Genomic DNA, 6,442 nt, shown 5'->3' with positions numbered 1-6,442 from the left:
GCACCGTGACACACACATAGACAGATGTCAGAAGGGTGACGATGTGAATGAAACACAGCCCCACAGCTGTGTGTGTGTGAGAGAGAGCTGCACAAGTGTGAGACTGAGGCCTGCCCCTCTGGCTGATGCAGAGCAGGTGGAGAGATCCAGCGTGCTGGGTGTTTGCCAAGAGAAAGGACCACACCAACAAATACGGAGCACATGCAGGGAAACGTAACAGACACGCCGAGCAGACGCGCACAAACAAAAGCAGGCGGTGAAAAGCAGCTTTTGTAAAAGCGATATAGATAGAAATATTATGCCCGTTTTGTCCTTCACGTTATCACAAACTATCTCTCCTGTGCCTCGTTTGCACAGTGCTCTCCACATGCCATAAATCCTCCATTTCTCTGTTGAGCTGTTATTCTATATTTACACCTGTTTGTTATGTGACGGCTCACATCTAGACAACCTTGAAAATGCTGCGATCAAGGCTGATAACTACAGGTTGCGATTGCACTTTGAAGACAAAACAACATTAATTAGCGAATAATATGGAAATGCAGGCATCACATGCACGCTGCCTCCAAGTTCGCCTGGGTATTTGGAGAGAGAGACGGGGAGATACAACATTTCATACATATTTCCATCTGTAATCCCTCTCTCTTTTCCTGTGATAGCTGTGCTCTGTGAGGTACATAAACAGGATGCTCGTCTGCATTGATAAGGCATGCTTCAGTGTGTGACAGGTCATCTTTGTACTGGAGGAGTGTAACCTCTCAGTTCTTGCTAAACCTTCAGGATGCACGCAGATCCTCTCCCCTCCATCTGCTGGTCTCTATGAAGTCTGCACCCGATCACAGGAGCTTTGACTGCAGCTTCTGTCTCTACCACATTGCAGTCATACCTAACCCCTGAGCCAGATCAACAACACGCAGGAAAATAAAAAGACGCCAACATTTTTTTTCTTTTTAAGTGTTTAAAATGTGCTTTCAGCCTCTGGGTGCAAAAAAAATCTGCAAATTTAGCAGTGAAAAGCTGGAATGCACTGAAACCTGCACACAAACAAAAACACTGTGTGGGTCGTGTTCACAGCTAATACTGCTATTGTGCAAATTATGTGAAATTGACCGTTTTTTCTTTATTTCACAGTGTTTGAGTTTGGCCTAAAGTGTGTCATGTTTACAAATAATCAGATGAATTATTGTCTAATTGAGTTGGTCTTTGTATAAACGACTTCATTTTTTAATGTAAAAAAAATTGCAAGTAAACTCAGATTAATTTTAAGCTTTCTGTAGTCTTTTTAGCTTGGATCACATGTCTAACCTCAACAATGCAAATTTCCATATTATTTCAGGTGGGAGTGTTTGGAGTTACGTTTAACTGAAATTCCACTCTTTTTTTGGGAGTGACCAGTATCTGATCTTCCCACATTAGATCACTACTAATCTTGTTTTACATAAACGACTTCGCATCCCGCTGCACCAGTGGTGTCACAGCTTAAGCTCTCTAACATAATAATGATACAATAAATGAGTAGAGGACCACCTGTTTTAGCTAACATCCATTCCCTGCATGCTTCCTTGGAATGCTACAGGATTAATGGGCAACTGTAAAGTACGGTCAGCAGACAGATGTTCATCCAGTGGTTCTAAAATTCCAGGAGGGGTTAAATAATATGGAATATGTTATGGAAACTTTCAGACTATTTTTGTTTGCTAAGCCAATTAACGCTGACTTATGAATAGAATTTTTTTTTATTCCAATTTCTTTAGATCTCTTAAAAACCACCACAAGTGATCAGGCTTTTGAACTGCTGACATTCTGCACACACCATGACACACTCACTACAACCACTGGACTCTACACACTGCCACTTTAAATCTTTACTGCACAAGTTTTTGCACAAACTGTAAATACCAAACAGTTGTCTTACGTTCTATAATATTTAATAATTTAGTATTTTGTTATTTTTATTATTATTTTCCTCTTTAATATAACTGCACACTTCTATATGTTCATGTAAAGCTGAGGAGCAGAAGCCAAAGAATTTCATGTGGCTACACTGTTTATCTGTACGTGACAATAAAACTTGAAAAATGCCACCGTGTGGCAGACATTAAATAGTATTTTGCTTTGCAGTGTGTTCTAAAAGGTAATCTGAGGAAACTGAACAGGTGGAGGACAAAAGATGAAGCATCATGGCTGATGAACTGATGATGCAGATTTCATGTCTTATAGGAACAAAATCCAGCAAAGACCTGACACAGCGCATGCAGGAGGCATCTCGCCATTCAGCTGATCCACCTGCTGTTTGCCTCGTCAGAAATGGTCAAGAAGCCATTTTTAATAAAATGCCAAATTACAGTAGAACTGGCTGAAAAGCAGTGGTAGTAGGTTTCATGGAGTGATGAATCCAAATCTAAATGACATCAATATGCAACACTCTCATTCATGGATGGGGCTCCCCAGAGCCTAGACCTCAGCAGTGCTGAAGCAGTGTGGGATCATTTTGACAGGAAATGGAACAAAAGGCAGCCAACATCTAAAGCAGACCTTTGAATGTCTTTCAATGAGCCTGGAGAACTATTCCTGAAGACTACTTAAAGAAATGAGAAGAAAGCTTGTCTAAAAGAGTTGAGGAATAAAAGTGGTCATGCTAAATGTTGACTTTCAGAAACTCTGGTTTGGCGCTATACTGGATTTCCGTGTGTTTTCCCAGAGAAATACAACGAAACGAGGTCTAACAACTTTGGTTGTTGTTTTTATTGCCATCACTTATGGAATATCGGAACATTCACACTGCGGCCAAATTCTTGTAAATTCAGGCTCGCTGTCATCAGTTCTCATTTGTGGGAATATCGTTCAGCATGTGTGTTCAAACACATCAGAGTTAAATGTCACACTTACAGTAAAAGGTCTCTGTAAACTCAGCGATTCAACCTACTTCATTTCCCCTGGAGGAAGAACCTTTTCCATGCTGGTTACCTGCGAGCGACACCTGAAAGTTTGGAAAGGAACAGAGCGAAATAGATGAGAATGCTTCCCTTTCTAAAAAAAATATCCCCAAATCAAAAGGAGATCCTCTCTGTTAAATAAACAATAAAAAAAGAACACAAAAAGTTTGCCATTGGTTTAAAGCGCCACATCAGTGCACAGAGCCACTTTTAGAACAATGGAAACCCAACACGATTATTAAACAGTTTTCTACCAAACACGTGGAGGCATGCGTGTTGAACTACAGGAACTCGGGGTGCAGCTCCCCTTGCAGACTGATGCATTACTTTTCATCCATCCATCTAATTATTCCCTTAGAAACCTGAAATTTGAAGATACAAAAGACCATCCCTATCTGTCACTGAGCGGCATTGATCTTATTGAGAGAAAATGTGGGTGTAGAGGAAACCCAATATAACTCATGCCATTAAATTCCACACAGCATTATTCACATACAGAATTGACAGATTTCTGTGAGACGTTTCTTTTAATCTTCAACTGTTGTTGAAGAAAAAGGGGGGAAAAAATCCCACACTCCAGGCATCTCTCCTTTCTCCATATTTGCAGTGAGGTTAACAAAAAAGGCGATTGAAGTAGGGAGAAAAAACACAGCCCCACCTAACTTGTTGATTATTAACAATGGGGATGGGAAGAAGACAGATGTGTTTCCTGTGTATCAGCGCTGTTTGAATTGTCAGTCTGAAATCACTGCTGAAGCTCTTATCAAAGCAAAGTAAGCTGATCAGTTCCAGTTGCGCTCGCTGTCCACGCGAGTCAATCCGCGGCACCATTTTTTGTCAATAAATTCTCCTAATATTCCCAATTACAGACTCTGCGCGTGTCATGTGCACACGTGCAATGATGGCAAGCGAGACTGTGAGCAAATAGCCGAGAGTATGCGTGTGGATCAGTGGATTCAGCGCAACCTGGCTGCCTGAACACACTTAAACCTTCTTACACTGCCTCAACAGATTGTCATGCAAATTCTGAGCAAAGTTGGAATACCAAATATTTTAGTTTTGTTGCAACTTAAGAATGACATCCTAGACAGTGGTGGGCGGTATGAAGAAAAACGCAACGATTCTGAGCAAAGATTGCCATAAAAAAAAAAAAACCCCAAGTCGAGATAATCGCGGGAGGCTTGGACAACAGGCCCACTTGAAGTGGGCCATCTTGCCCTATGAAAGCTAGGACCATCTTCTGTTCAACCACAGAAGTGAACGGGAGACGTGGATGGAATTTGCAACACTAAGGTGCAACTTTTTGGTGTAATGCAACTTCTTTAAACTAAACACAGAGCGATAACTGTAAATCTATTTATCCATCTAAATTATTCGGGTGTGAGCTGCACAGCTTTTGAGGTGCCTGCTATAGACATACCTGTTTTCCTACAATATAAGCAGATGCCACTTGTCTACAAGTGCGTTTGAAAAACCCAGCAGCAATTAAAAGTGAAAAGCTCGAGAAAGAACCGGTAAGTTGAAACAGGAAACTTCTCCTCTGTCCGTAAATAACACGATTCAAAGTAAAGACAGCGCGAGGTGGTGAAGCTGCTCCTTTGAATCTCGCGGTATTTGACAGTTTCCCTTCACTCTTTGACACTCGCCCCTCCCCTGCGCTCCGGGAATGCTGGGTTGTTTACATTACAGTCACACGGGTCAGCGTTGTGGTGATGAGGGGGGCCTAGTAGTGGAGAGTCTGTCCGAAAACACGTACACATCTCGCCTGGCTGTGCGGCATAGGCGCTCTCTGCGAGACAACTTTCCAGCTCAGTCACGGTGCCACGCAGGAACAGAGGCCCACCGAGTCCACTTCTCGCAGCGACCTTGGAAAGAAAGGGAAAGTCAAAACAAAGATAACCGCCATAACCATCAGGAAAAAGCCTCAGCGTGAAGAAGGAATAGCTTAGCAACTGTCTCCCACTTCCTGGTAAGAACTGACACGGCGTTAGCTGAAAGTGAACTTTTTGAAACTCAACTACTGCTAATGAACTCCTCGGAAGCTGTTGCCCTTTGCGCTTTAACTTCCTCGGAAAGTGACAGAAAAGGTTCGTAGTAGTCACCAGTTGCCCTTCAGACACAAGTTTGTCACTCATTTGAAGAAGTTTTTCGAAGTTCGCTAGCTAGGCTAGCTTGTTAGCTTCCTAGCATGTCGCTTTGCGGACTTTATCTTTATAAAACCGGACAGTCGAAGGTGTCAGCAAACGCTTCCAGCTGCTTTGTAACGTTTATATTACAATGTACGCAAAACGGCTTTGTGCTAAAGTGCTAAAGCGGCTAATCCTGCGGTGCCAACGTGACAGTGGACACTTGTTGCTACAATGTTACAGTCATGTTACACGTACTACACAACAGCTTTCAAACAGTAGTAATCGCACACCGCCTCGGTGATGTAGAAGAACACGACTGTCTTTACAGCGTTTCTTTACATCCTTGATTGTCAGTAGTTTATGATGTGAAGGTATTTTTCATGTCAAAGGCTTATTTCGTATAATGTGTCAATAGTGATGTGTTACGTGTCTGTCAACGTCGTTTACTATACTTGAAGTCTCAGCTGTGGAGGAATTCTTAGTCGAGTAGTATAACATCCACGAACATGACTGCAGCGGGGCCAAGGGTTGGATATGGAGTGGGTGCCTTTCATGAACCTCTGCTTGGCACCCATGCTGTAATTTTCCCCTGGGTGGAATTTTTTTTTTAATGTGTGACAACCAAGAGACATTTTGATAGAAAAAAAAAATGAAGTCAAGTAAATAATTTTGAGGTTTGGACTGTTGGTCTCACGTTCAATAACGATGTGTTCTGATGTTTTATAGATCAAAATCTAAATTGATTTGTCTTACAATTATCACTGATAAGGGGAAAAATAATGCTCTTTTTATAAATTCAATAAAAAAATGAAAAATTTGAAGTGAATCTGCCTTAGTTTAGTTTCTTTTAGTTGTCATATGTGGGCTTGTGTTATTAAACTCAAGCCAAAGTAGTTGTCAGACAAATTGCAAATATATTATTATATGAAAGTTCAAAAAACAAACCCACCTCTGCAATTTCTTTTTTTTTAATCTAGCAAAACATGTAAAGGCGTATTACAAAACACTTGTTTCTTAACCTTTTAGTAATTTTTGGGAAAGGCATACACGCTTCCAGCTGTCTTTTTGTTCCACGCTGCCAAACACAATAAAACTATACACTTGGTAGACGAGGTTTATTTGGAAGAGAGCTGCTAGTCGGTACAAAGAAGTAATTTATTCAAATAAAAAATAAATCGGAGATCAGGCCTTTCTCGTTTTACTTCCTTTGTTGTGAGTAACAGTAGTTATTGCAAAACCTTTACACACTCATGGCGTCCACAGTTTTGTTGGAACTTTGTAATTTCTCATCTTTAATTTTGAACGTAATAATATTAAAAATACAAATTATAATAACAATGGCATGAGTAGAAAAACAAGTTGGGGGGAAAAGGAGTG

The 6,442-nt window shown here is 41.0% G+C and overlaps 1 protein-coding gene across 1 annotated transcript in view; it reads left to right on the top strand.

The window, feature by feature from the left end:
• Positions 1-4,619: 4,619 nt before the first annotated feature.
• Positions 4,620-6,442, top strand: part of nek7 (NIMA-related kinase 7) — a 62,825-nt gene continuing 61,002 nt past the window's right edge. The window contains exon 1 of the mRNA XM_085386000.1: positions 4,620-4,905. The gene's annotated coding sequence lies outside the window, so the exon portion shown is untranslated. The remainder of the gene's footprint in view (positions 4,906-6,442) is intronic.

The sequence above is a fragment of the Rhamphochromis longiceps genome, linkage group LG17 (genome assembly GCF_057381845.1).
Source record: "Rhamphochromis longiceps isolate RC_006_pf linkage group LG17, R_longiceps_female_GT1.1, whole genome shotgun sequence".
In the NCBI taxonomy this organism is placed as follows: domain Eukaryota; kingdom Metazoa; phylum Chordata; class Actinopteri; order Cichliformes; family Cichlidae; genus Rhamphochromis; species Rhamphochromis longiceps.
This window is presented reverse-complemented; position numbering and strand designations above follow the sequence as displayed.